The sequence below is a fragment of the Trichechus manatus genome, unplaced genomic scaffold (assembly GCF_000243295.1).
Source record: "Trichechus manatus latirostris isolate Lorelei unplaced genomic scaffold, TriManLat1.0 scaffold00080, whole genome shotgun sequence".
Classification (NCBI taxonomy): Eukaryota; Metazoa; Chordata; class Mammalia; order Sirenia; family Trichechidae; genus Trichechus; species Trichechus manatus.
The window spans coordinates 12,445,300-12,458,465 of record NW_004444016.1 but is presented as its reverse complement, the minus strand read 5'-3'; positions in this window follow the sequence as shown (position 1 = coordinate 12,458,465).

Here is a 13,166-nt window from a genome sequence, read left to right as displayed (position 1 = left end):
ATTCAAGGTGAGAGGACACAGATTCTCACCTTTTGATGAGAGGTGTGTCAAAGAATGTGTGACCGTGTTTTAAAACCACAACACCCACTATTATTATTTGACTTGTTATAAAATGGACTCAAATACTGAAAGACAGTAGAGCATAGTGGCTAAATGAGTGCTCGGTTTAAATACAAGCTTTACCAATTATTGATTGTATAACTTTGGGTACATTACTTCACCTTCCTTTTCTCAGTTTCTTCCTCTATAACCTGTTTCCATCAAGTTAATTCCAACTCATGTTGACTGCATGTGTTACAGAGTAGAACTCCTCCGTAGAGTTTTCTTGGCTGTAATATTTACAGAAGCAGATTACGAGGCCTTTCTTATACAGTGATGCTGGATGGGTTTGAACTGCCAACCTTTAGGTTACTAGTTAAACACAAACCATTTGTGCCAGCCAGGGACCTTCTTCTTCTATACAATCATGGTAATAATTAATATGTTGTTTTTGTCGTTGGTTTTCATCAAGTCAATTCCAACTCATAACGACCGCATGTATGCAGAGTAGAAGTGCTCCTTATGGAAGCAGATTGCCAGGCCTGTCTTCTGAGATGCCTCTGGATGGGTTCAAACCGCCAACCTTTCAGCTAATAGTCAAAGGCTTAACTATTTTTGCCACCCAGGGGCTCGCTAATAATACCATATATAACTTATAAGGTGGTTGCAAGAATCAAATGATTTAATAAAGTGCTTAACCCAATATCTAGAACAAAGGAAACAGCCAGTAAATATTAGCTATTATTATATACTAATTCATTTTTCAAATATCAACATGTTGTTGTTCTTGTATGCCGTCAAGTCAATTCCAACTCATAGAGACCCTAAAGGACAGAGTAGAAATGCCCCATAAGGTTTCCAAGGCTGTAATCTTTATGGAAGCAGACTGCCAATCCTTCTCCCATGGAGTAGCTGGTGGGTTCAAACTGCCAACCCTTTGGTTAACAGACAAGCCCTTAATCACAATGACACCAGGATTCCTTCAAATATCAACATAGTGATGGCGAGCTCAGTGCCAGGGACTCTAGTAGTCTCTAGGAACAAAAAGATGAATAATGGAATAATATGAGATTACTGATACCAATAAATTCATACTCAAATTAGGAAGGAGATTCATTAAAAAAAAATCACAAAAACATATAATATGTATATATCCTAGGTAATGTTGCAGAGTCAGAGGCTTAGGTTTGATACCAAATCAGACACTTTGGAGGTGTATCACCTTGACAATCCACTCAACCTCTCTAAGCCTTATTTTTCCTCATATAGTAAATGTGAACAGTACTGTATTTTCTACCTAACACATAAGACTTCTTGTAACAATTAGTGAAATAGAGTTTGTAAAAGGGCTTTATTATAATCTTAATGTATTGAGCTGATGGCCTCACTCATGAGAGAAAAGGCTTTCTGGGGAAAAAGTGAAGAATGTCTCCACTAAGTCCCACTTATATCCCCTAACTGAGAGGAATGAGGAAAGGTAGAACTGCAGGCAGACTCACACACAGAAGGGCTGGTCTGAGGTAAGACTTCCTCACAGAGAACGGGACTTCAACAGGCAAAAAAGAAAAAAAAAAAAAAAAAAAAAAAATCACCTCGGCTTCTCCTAACTGAGCAAGCTTAAAGTGCAGGACAGAAAAAAGAGGATCTCCTGGAAAAACAGAAATCAAAGGAGACACTTCTCTAACAGATCTACTGCAAAAAGCAGAAGAGTATTTTAAGGAATTTCTGGTGTGTATTTCCAAAAAAGATTCAAGAGAACATTTTAGCTGTGAAATTAGAGCAAGCATTTATTTTTGAAAGAAATATTCTAAAATCAGTAAAGGGTATATAAAGGATTAAAAAAATAGTAAATAATAATAGTACATAGCAGGTTAGATATTCCCAAAAATTCAGTTAGTAATGTAGATGTCAGATTTAAAATATCCATAGAAAATGCAGTAAAATATTTAACATGATGAATGAGATGAGAGAAAAGATAGGTATATAGTAACAACTCCAAAAAGAAATAGAGAATAGAAGGATAAGACAACAAATAAGAAATAATAGAAGAAAGCTTTGCTGAGTTGAGGAAGGGCACAAGTTTGCAAAATGAACAGGCTCTTTAATTACAATAAGGTAATGAATACAGACAATATTCTGTAATCATTTTTTATTTCCAAGGATGAAAAAGAATACCACATATAAGTAACCAAGAAGAGAAAACATGCTGCTTGTATAGCACCCATATAATCTTCTTGAAAAGTAAATTACTTGGACATGTGTAGTGGTCAAACAAGATGAATCAAAATAAATATCCTCAGAAGGGAATGCCTATTATACGAGGCATAACTGTGAGTACTAAAACTAAAATGAAGAAACATTGAAATGATTGTTGTTAATATGGCTTTAAAACTTAATATAAAAGTCCAAAATAAGTCTAGGTTGTGACACATCATTTAACAAATGGTAATTAACTAATAAAAATTTGGGGTTAAATCTCAAGATTATGTAAGCAAATAATGGGAAGGGCAAAAGTGAGGAGAAGTAAAAATTGTACTAAAATTGCTATCTTAGTCAATAGTCATTTTTTTTATTTCAATATAGACCGTGGTAAATAAAAATAAGTTCAAACATTTTTTTTTAATTTAGTAGTAACCATAATTAAAATAGAAATATTATATATAATCTGCTCCACAAACTTCGTGTTTAGATATGGCCACATCTCATATTTTTCTAATTAATTGCTCTAACCAACACATGCCCCATTGTTAGGAGGTTTGATAGCTCTCTTAGGAATCCCCTATTCTCTTCACTAATCCAAAATACTAGGGATTTACTCACACCTAAAAGAACCAGACTGAAGGACATACATAGTAGATGTCTTAGTCACCTAGTGCTGCTATAACAGAAATACCAAAAGTGGATGGCTTTAGCAAAGAGAAGTTTATTCTCTCACAGTCTAGTAAGCTACAAGTCCAAATTCAGGGCGTCAGCTCCAGGGGAAGGCTTTCGCTGTTGTCTCTGGAGGAAGGTCCGTTTCATCAATCTTCCCTTGGCCTAGGAGCTTCTCCACACAGGATTCTCAGGTCCAAAAGACACACTCTGCTCCTGGCGCTGCTTTCTTGGTGGTATGAAGTCCCCATGTCTCTCTGCTTGCTTCTGTCTTTTATATCTCAAAAGAGATTATCTTAAGGCACTATCTAATCTTGTAGATCTCATCAACGTAACTGCCGCTAATCTATCTCATTACATGACAGTGATAGGATTTACTACACATAGGGAAGTCACATCAGATGACAGAATGGTAGACAATCATACGATACTGGGAATTGTGACCTAGCCAAGTTGACAGACATTTCTGGGGGGCACAATTCAATCCATGATAGTCTACAAAGCACTGAGGTGAGACACGTCAACCACAGCTATTACTTCTTACTTCTACAAGGTGTTGCTATTGAACAGTGGTTATTTACAATTTGACAGGGATGCTGACCCACTACTAGAAGAACTATTCGCTGATTCAGATCTCTGTCTTAGCCAACTTGACTCTCTTCAAAGGGGCATGAATAAGGCAGAACTGGGCAGATGTCACAAGCTTGGCACTCACCTCTCTCAGTTTCTGTAAGCAACCACCTATTGAGAAGTGATCCTGACCCTCCATAGGACTCCTGATACAGGACTGGTCGTGGACTCAGAACTATTGCCCCTTTTTTTATTCTGGAATTCTTTTAAATTGTTAAAACACAGGTTCTGGTCATATCCACTTTCCCTAGATAAATGAGCTTCTCATCTAATCTCTTATGGAAGACCACCCTCACCAGCTCCAATGAGCCTTACAGTTCTGAAAAAGACGACCTTCTAGGAATGATTCTCCAAGTGATCTGAAATGATTCTTTAACCCCTCCTTCTTAAAATAAAGAAAAAAATATATAGGTATATTTGATAAGGACCTACTATAGATGTGCACCTTTCAAATCACTAAAATAAAACAAACGCAAAAAAATATGTGCATATGTGTGTGTGTGTCTGTATGTGTAATATAGCAAAAGATATGGAAGGGGAAAATGCAACATCGAGAAAGATAAAATAAAAAAAATATAAAGTGAGATGACTGTAATAAGACCAATCATTATCTGAATGAATATCAATGAATTAAATACCCTATGAGAGGAAAAAACTTACATATTGGGGTACGAGGGGATCCAAATAGATAAGCTTAAAAAGGTATAGTAGTGAAAAATAAGCAAAAGAATGTTGGGTTAGCAAAATTATCAGACAAACTATGATTTAAATCAAAGTAAAAATGAATAAAGGGGTCACTTATAGTCACAAAAATTAAATCTAGAATGAAGGTATTAGAGATGTGAGTCATGAACCTTCAGGTAGAGAATAATGTAGATTGAAATACAGTAATTAAAAACTGTTAGAATTATAGAGAGAAAGAAATTGTCAGAAACACATATGAAGTGGGAGAATTTTATATACCATTCTTAGTTTTTGAAAGAACATGAATAAAATGCATAATTATATATAGAATAGCTTTTACATACTGAAAATCCACCCTATTTTCCAAAGTTTATGGAACATTTACTAAAATTGGTTATATTCTGTTGGAATAATAAAACCTGCATAAATTCTTAGAGGCTAAAATTATATATCACTTTTTCTAATAATAATTTAATAAAGGTAGAATTAAATCATAGAAGTGTATTTTTAAAACCTACCAATGGAATTTTTTTTTTAAAGGGAAAATCAAAACTATGCTTATAAGCTATTTAGAAAGTAATGACAATAAGATTACTATAATATAGAAAATGGCTAAAGCTAAAAGAAAGAAATGTAGACCCTTGATTTAGATCAGTATTTTAAAAGAAATGAAGGGAAATAAACTAAACTTTGAACTTCAAGATTTAGAAAAAGAACATTAAAGCACACTTAAGGAAGACTAAAAGGAAATTATTAATTAAAACTTAATTATTCAGAAAGAACATTCAAACAAATAAAGGCAAATAATTTATATATAAGAGCTGGTTTTTGAGTGATGTGTTGGGGGATCTTAAAAACCAAAACCAAACCCGTTGCTGTTGAGTCAATTCCAATTTATGGACACCCTATAGGACAGAGTAGAACTTCCCCATAGGGTTTCTAAGGCTCTAAATTTTATAGAAGCAGACTGTCACACTTTTCTCCCGTGGAGCAGCTATTGGGTTCAAACAGTGAACATTTGATTAGCAGCTGAGTGCTTAACCACTGGACCACCAGGGCTCCCTGGGGGATCCTAGGCCAGGAAAAATGAAGAATAGAGTATAAAGCAAACAGAGCATGAATATCAAGAATAGAGCATGAAGCAAATAGAAAAAAATGTGACCACACTATTGGACATTCATATCTTTACGTATACATATCCAGATAAATAGACAAATAAAGATAGGAATTCTCAGTAGTGTGGGTCACTTACTGACATGGTTAGGTTCCAAAGATCAGGTCATTATCTGAAAATCAGTGTTACATGAAAATGGAGGATGACCACATTAGATCATAAAATGGAGGATGACTACATCATTACACAACTGCCAAATTACATAATTACATAACCACTAAGAATCATGACCCAGCCAAGATAACACATAACTGTAACCATCAAAGCCAGCATTACTCTCACTTCACATCTTGGCGTTTGTTACCGCCAGATGTACATCACTGATGGGCAAAATAGTCAAACAGTAGATTTTTTTACTATTGTTGTAAATGTGAAATGTCAGATAATGAGATAGTCGATAAGTGAGGAGTAGGTGTATGCACACATATATATGCCTTGATATGTGTATATATGTACATATATACATATATAAGTATATTATATATACATCTATGAGACACACATATATATAATATGATACACACAAATGTATAATAGGTTGTTGTTATGGTTATTGTTAGGTGCCATTGAGGTGGTTCCGACCCATAGTGACTCTATATACAACAAAATGAAATACTGCCCAGTCCTATGCCATCCTCACAATCGTTGCCAGGTTTGAGCCCACTGTTGTAGCCACTGTTAATCTATCTCACTGAGGGTCTTCCTCTTCTTCTCTGACCCTTTACTTTACCAAGCATGATGTTGTTCTCTAGGGACTAGTCCCTCCTAATAACATGCCCTAAGTACATGAGATGAAGTCTCACCATTCTCACTTCTAAGAAACATTCTGGCTATACTTCTTCAAAGACAGATTTGCTCATTCTACTGGCAGTCCATAGTATATTCAATATTCTTTGCCAACACCATAATTCAAAGACATCGTTTCTTCTTTGATCTTCTTTATTTCATTGTCCAGCTTTCAAATGCATACGAGGTGATTGAAAATACCATGGCTTAGTTCAGGCACACCTTAGCCCTCAAAGTGACATCTTTGGTTTTTAACACTTTAGATAGGTCTTTTGCAGCAGATTTGCCCATTGCAATACATCTTTTGATTTCTTGACTGCTGCTTCCATGGGCATTGATTGTGGATCCAAGTAAAGTGAAATCCTTGACAACTTCAATCTTTTCTCTGATATGATATTGCTTATTGGCCCGGTTGTAAGGATTTTAGTTTTCTGTATGTTGAGGTGTAATCCATACTGAAGGCTGTAGTATTTGATCTTCATCAGTAAGCGCTTTAACTCCTTTTCACTTTCAGCAAGCAAGGTTGTGCCATCTGCATAACTCAGGTTGTTAACGAGTCTTCCTCCAACCCTGGTGCCCCATTTGTCTTCACATAATCCAGTTTCTCAGATTAGTTGCTCAGCATACAGACTGAATAGGTATGGTGAAAGCATACAACCCTGACGCACACCTTTCCTGACCTTAAACCATGCAGTATCCCCTTGTTCTGCTTGAACAACTGCCTCTTGATCTATGTACAGGTTTCTCATAAGCACAATTAAGTGTTCTGGGATTCCCATTCTTCGCAATGTTATCCATAATTTGTTATGATTCACACAGTCGAATGCCTTTGCATAGTCAATAAAACACAGGTAAACATCTTTCTGGTATTCTCTGCTTTCAGCCAGGAGCCATCTGACATCAGCAATGCTATCCTTTGTTCCACATCGTCTTCTAAATCCAGCTTGAATTTCTGGCAGTTCCCTGTTGGGGTACTGCTGCAACTGCTTTTGAATGACCTTCAGCAAAATGTTACTTGCCTGTGATTTTAACGATATTGTTCGATGATTTCCATATTTGGTTGGATCCACTTTCTTTGGAATAGGCATAAATATGGATCTCTTCTAGTCAGTTGGCCAGGTAGCGCTCTTCTAAATTGCTTGGCATAGATTGCTGAGCACTTCCAGAGCTGCATCCATTTGTTGAAACATCTCAGTTGGTATCCTGTCTGTTCCTGGAGACTTGTTGTTCGCCAATACCTTCAGTGCATCCTGGACATCTTCCTTCAGTGCCATTGGTTCCTAGTCATATGCTACCCCCTGAAATGGCTGAAGGTCTACCAATTCTTTTTGGTGTAGTGACTTTGTGTATTCCTTCCATCTTCTTCTGATGTTTCTTGCATCATTCGATATTTTGCCCATGTTGTTGTTGTTCGGTGCTGTCAAGTTGGTTCTGACTCACAGGAAACCTATAGCGACTCAGAGAATCCTTCAATATTGCAACTGAAGGCTTGACTTTTTCCTTCAATTCTTCCAGCTTGAGTAATGCTGACCGTGTTCTTCCTTTTGATTTTCTAACTCCAGGTCTTTGCATATTTCGTTATAATACTTTACTTTGTCTTCTAGAGCTGCCCTTTGAAATCTGTTAAGCTCTTTTCATCATTTCTTCCTTTCCCTTTAGCTGCTCTATGTTCAAGAGCAAGTTTTGGAGTCTCTTCTGACATCCATTTTGCTGTTTTCTTTCTTTTTAATGATCTTTTGCTTTCTTCATGTATGATGTCTGTCATGGATTGAATTATATCCCCCAAAAAATGTGTGTATCACTTTGGCTGGGCCAAGATTCCTGGTATTGTGTGATTTTCCTATATGTTTTAAATCCTGCCTCTATGATGTTAATGAGGGAGGATGGGTGGCAGTTGTGTTAGTAAGGCAGGATTCAATCTACAAGATTGGATTGTGTGCTGAGGCAATCTCTTGAGATACAAAAGAGAGAAGTAAGCAGAGAGACAGGGGTACCTCATACCCCCAAGAAAGCAGTGCCAGGAGCAGAGCGTGTCCTTTGGACCCAGGGTCCCTGCGCGGAGAAGCTCCTAGTCCAGGGGAACACTGATGAGAAGGCTGACAGAGAAAGTCTTCCCCTGGAGCTGACGCCCTGAATTTGGACTTTTAGCCTACTTTACTGTGAAGAAATAAATTACTGTTTGTTAAAGCCATCCACTTGTGGTATTTCTGTTGTAGCAGCACTAGATGACTGAGACAAAGTCCTTGATGTCATCCCACAAATCGTCTGATCTTAGGTCATTAGTGTTCAAGGCGTCAAATCTGTTCTTGAGATGGCCTCTAAATTTAGGTGGGATATACTCAAGGTTGTGGACTTGTTTTAATTTCCTTTAGCTTCAATTTGCATTTGCATATGAGCAATTAATGCTCTATTCTGCAGTTGGCCCGTGGCCTTGTTTTGACTGATGATATGGAGTGTCTCCATCATCTCTTTCCACAGATGCAATTTTATTCCTGTGTATTCCATCTGGTGAGGTTCACATGAATAGTCGCTGTTTATATTTGTATTTGCAATGAATAAGTCTTTGGTCTTGCACAATTCTATCATGTGATCTCCTGCATCGTTTCTAACAGCAAGCCCATATTTTCCAACTGCAGATCCTTCTTTGTTTCTGCCTTCTGCATTCAAATCACCAGTATTTATCAATGCATCTTGATTGCATGATTGATCAATTTCAGATTGCAGAAGTTGTTAAAAATCTTCACTTTCTTCGAGTTTGGCCTTAATGATTGGTGCATAAATTTGAATAATAGTTGTATTAACTGGTCTTCCTTGTAGGCATATAGATATTATCCTATTACTGACAGTGTTGTACTTTAGAATAGATCTTGAGATGTTCTTTTTACAAAGAATGCGACATCATTCCTCTTCAATTTGTCAAATAAGTTTATTTGAGGAATATAAAGAAGATTTATTATTAGATTTGTATTAATATATTTCATTGTGTTGATAGATCAAAAGGAAACAATTGTATGATCATCTTGATATATTCCAAAACAGCACTTAGATTTAGTAAGTGTTCTTTATAAAACACTAAATCCCAGAAATGAAAGATGCATAAGAGGCATTGATAAATTTAAATTTCATTCATGGAAGCAAATAAAAATAAAAGAAAATACTTCTTAATCAGATTTTGGTTCAAAAAAGAAGTGAGTTAGATAAGATTTCAACCATTCTCTTCCAATAAATAATCTAAAAGCAACAAAGAGAATGTGTGCACTCCATTTCCAGCTAAGTAGACAGCTAAAACCTCAAATCACAAGATAGGTCAAAGACATGGAGAGAAAGCAGTAAATCATGCAGGGAAATATCAAGGCCTCACACAGTCAACTGCTCGAAAAGCAGTCGTGAAGGTGGAGGTCAGAAGGGGTACATGCTGGTACAAAACCTTAATCCACAGTCTTCAATGATATGAAAAGACTCATGGGCTGGTGTCCAAGGCTTCCCTAAATGATGCTCAGCTCAACCATCCAGATAAAGAAGTTATACATGCAGACTCATCAAATAAGCAAGCTACATTTCCAGGAATTAGTTTTTTTATGTAGAAGCAAATAAATATGCTGCATCCTGAACCACCTGCCGCTTGAGAACCATGCTGTTAAGCATGGGAAAAACAAAATCTAAGCAAAATCCCAGGTCACAGGGAAAATCCTAGCCTGTTTGTATGTGGCACAGGTCCTTCTCCAATAGAAATTCTAATAAATAGCCTATCCAGGAAAATTTTACTAGCTTCAAAAATGAATAATCAAAAAGTCACCATCCCAAAATCAATACAAAAGTTCCACAAGAAAACAGGTGGAAAGGAATAAGAAAAGCAAATTACTGACAAAGAAAATACATCAGAAAATGTTGTCTTGAATCTACTATGATTATTGAAAACTTTATTAAGTAATCAAGTCTATGAGCTATGAGCACAAAGCAGAGTTGTAGGAGTTCAGAGAAGAGATATCAAGACAGTAGAAAGAAATGACGTATGAGCTGACAAAACAAAAAAAAAAGTGGAAGAAAACAAAAATAAAACGATACTAAATGAAGGTAAAATTAGAAGAAGCACTAAGTTAGTGCTGAACACAAACTAGGGAATAAAGACTAGAAACATAAAGGAAAAAAAAGGAGCAAAATGAAAATAAAATGGAAATGTCTTTGCAGATGAAATGATTGTCTATCTAGAAAATCCCAAAGAATAGACAAACAACGACAAAAACTACTGGAAATAATAATCAATTATAACAAGATTGCAGGATACAAGGCAAATATATAAAAGCTAATTGCTTTCTTCCCTATAAAAATGAACAATTGGAATTTTAAATTAAAAACATAATATCATTTACATTAACACAAAATAACATTAAATACCGAGGTATAAATCTGGCAAAATATACACAAGGTCTATACAAGGAAAAACAAAACTATGATGAAAGAAATTAAAAATCAAAACAAATGGAAAGATTTATCATATGATATGCATGGATAAAAACCTATTTCTGTGGAGTCAATTCTGACTCAAAGTGATGCTATGGAACAGAACAGAATTGCCCCATAGGGTTTCCAAGGAGTGACTGGGTGGATTTGAACTGCCAATCTCTTGGTTGGCTGGTTAGCTCTTAAGAACTGCACCACTAGGGCTCCGTCATCCATGGATAGGAAGACTCAATTTTAAGATACCAGTGCAATCTAACTTTTTAAAAATTTTATTGTTGTACTTTTAGTGAAAGTTTACAATTCAAGTTAGTCTCTCATACAAAAATTTATACGTACGTTGTTATGTGACTCTAATTGCTCTCCCTATACTGTGACAGCACACTCCTCCATTTTACCCCTGATTTCCCATGTCCATTCAACCAGCTCTTGACCCTCTCCGCCTTCTCATCTCACCTCCGGACAGAAGTTGCCTGCTTAGTCTCATGTATCTACTTGTGCTAAGAAGCACATTCTTCACGAGTATCACTTTATGTCCCATAGTCCAGTCTAATCTTTGTCTGAAGAGTTGGCCTCGGGAATGATTTTAGTTCTGGGTTGACAGAGAGTCCAAGGGCCATGCTTTCTGGGGTTCCTGCAGTCTCAGTCAGGCTATTAAGTCAGGTCTTTTTACTAGATTTTGAGTTCTGCACCCCACTTTTCTCATGCTCCATCCAGGACTCTCTGTTGTGTTCCCTGTCAGGGCGGTCATTGGTGGTAGTCAGGCACCATCTAGTTCTTCTGGTCTCAGGATGATGAAGTCTCTGGTTTATGTGGCCCTTTCTGTCTCTTGGGCTAATACTTTCCTTATGACTTTGGTGTTCTTCATTCTCCTTTACTCCATGTGGGTTGGGACCGATTGATGCATTTTAGATGGCCGCTCGCTAGATTTTAAAACTTGTCACCCCACTCACTAAAGTGGGATGCAGAACACTTTCTTAATAAACTTTGTTATGCCAGTTGACCTAGATGTCCCCTAAAACCATAGTCCCCAGACCCCTGCCTCTGCTACTCTGTCCCTTGAAGTGTTTGGTTGTATTCAGGAAACTTCTTAGCTTTTGGTTTTGTCCAGTTGCGCTGACTTGCCCTGTATTGTGTGTTGTCCTTCCCTTCACCTAAGATGATTCTTATCTACTATCTAGTTAGTGAATAACCCTCTCCCTCCCTCTGCACCCTCGTAACCATCAAAGAATGTTTTCTTCTGTGTTTAAACCTTTTCTTGAGTTCTTATAATAGTGGACTTATACAATATTTGTCCTTTTGTGACTGACTAAATTCACTCAGCATAATGCCTTCCAGATTCCTCCATGTTATATTTCACAGATTCATCATTGTTTTTTATTGTTGCACAGTATTCCATTGTGTGAATATACCGTAATTTGTTTATCCATTTGTCTGTTGATGGACCCTTAGGTTGTTTCCATCTTTTTGCTACCGTGAACAGTGCTGCAGTGAACATGGGTGTGCATATATCTATTCGTGTACTGGCTCATATTTCTCTAGGATATATTCCAAGGAGCGTGATTGCTGGATCATATGGTACTTCTATTTCTAGCTTTTTAAGGAAGCTCAAAATCGATTTCCAAAGTGGTTGTACCATTTTGCATTCCCACCAAAAGTGCATAAATGTTCCAGTCTCTCCACAACCTCTCCAGCGTTTACTATTTTGTGTTTTTTGGATTAATGCTAGCCTTGCTGGGTGAGATGGTATCTCATTATACTATTGATTTGCATTTCTCTAATGGCTAATGATCGTGAGCATTTCTTCATGTGTCCGTTAGCTGCCTGAATGTCTTCTTTGGTGAAGTGCCGTTCATATCCTATGCCCATTTTTTAATTGGGTTATTTATCTTTGTGTTGCTGAGGTTTTGTGGTATCTTGTAGATTTTAGAGATTAGACACTGATCAGATTTGTCATAGCCAAAATTTTTTTCCCAGTCTGTAGGTTGTCTTTTTACTCTTTTGGTAAAGTCTTTCGATGAGCATAAGTGTTTGATTTTTAGGAGCTCCCAGTTATCTGGAAACCCTGGTGGCGTAGTGGTTAACAGTTCAGCTGTTAACCAAAATTTGGCAGTTCAAATCCACCAGGTACTCCTTTGAAACCCTCTGGGACAGTTCTACTCTGTCCTATAGGGTTGCTATGAGTCAGAATTGACTCAACGGCAACCTGTTTTTTTTTTTTTTCCACAGTTATTTAGTTTATTTTTTTGATATGTTGCTGATTTCTATTGGCTAGAATTTTGTTGAGGATTTTTGCATCAATATTCGTGAGGGATAGTCATCTGTAATTGTCTTTTTTTGTGGTGTCTTTAGCTGGTTTTGGTATCAGGGTTATGCTGGCTTCATAGAATGAGCTTGGGAGTATTCCATCATTTTCTATGCTCTGAAATACCTTTAGTAGAAGTGGTGTTAACTCTCCTCTGAAAGTTTGGTAGAATTGTCCAGTGAAGCCATCAGGGCCAGAGCTTTTTCTTGTTGGGAATTT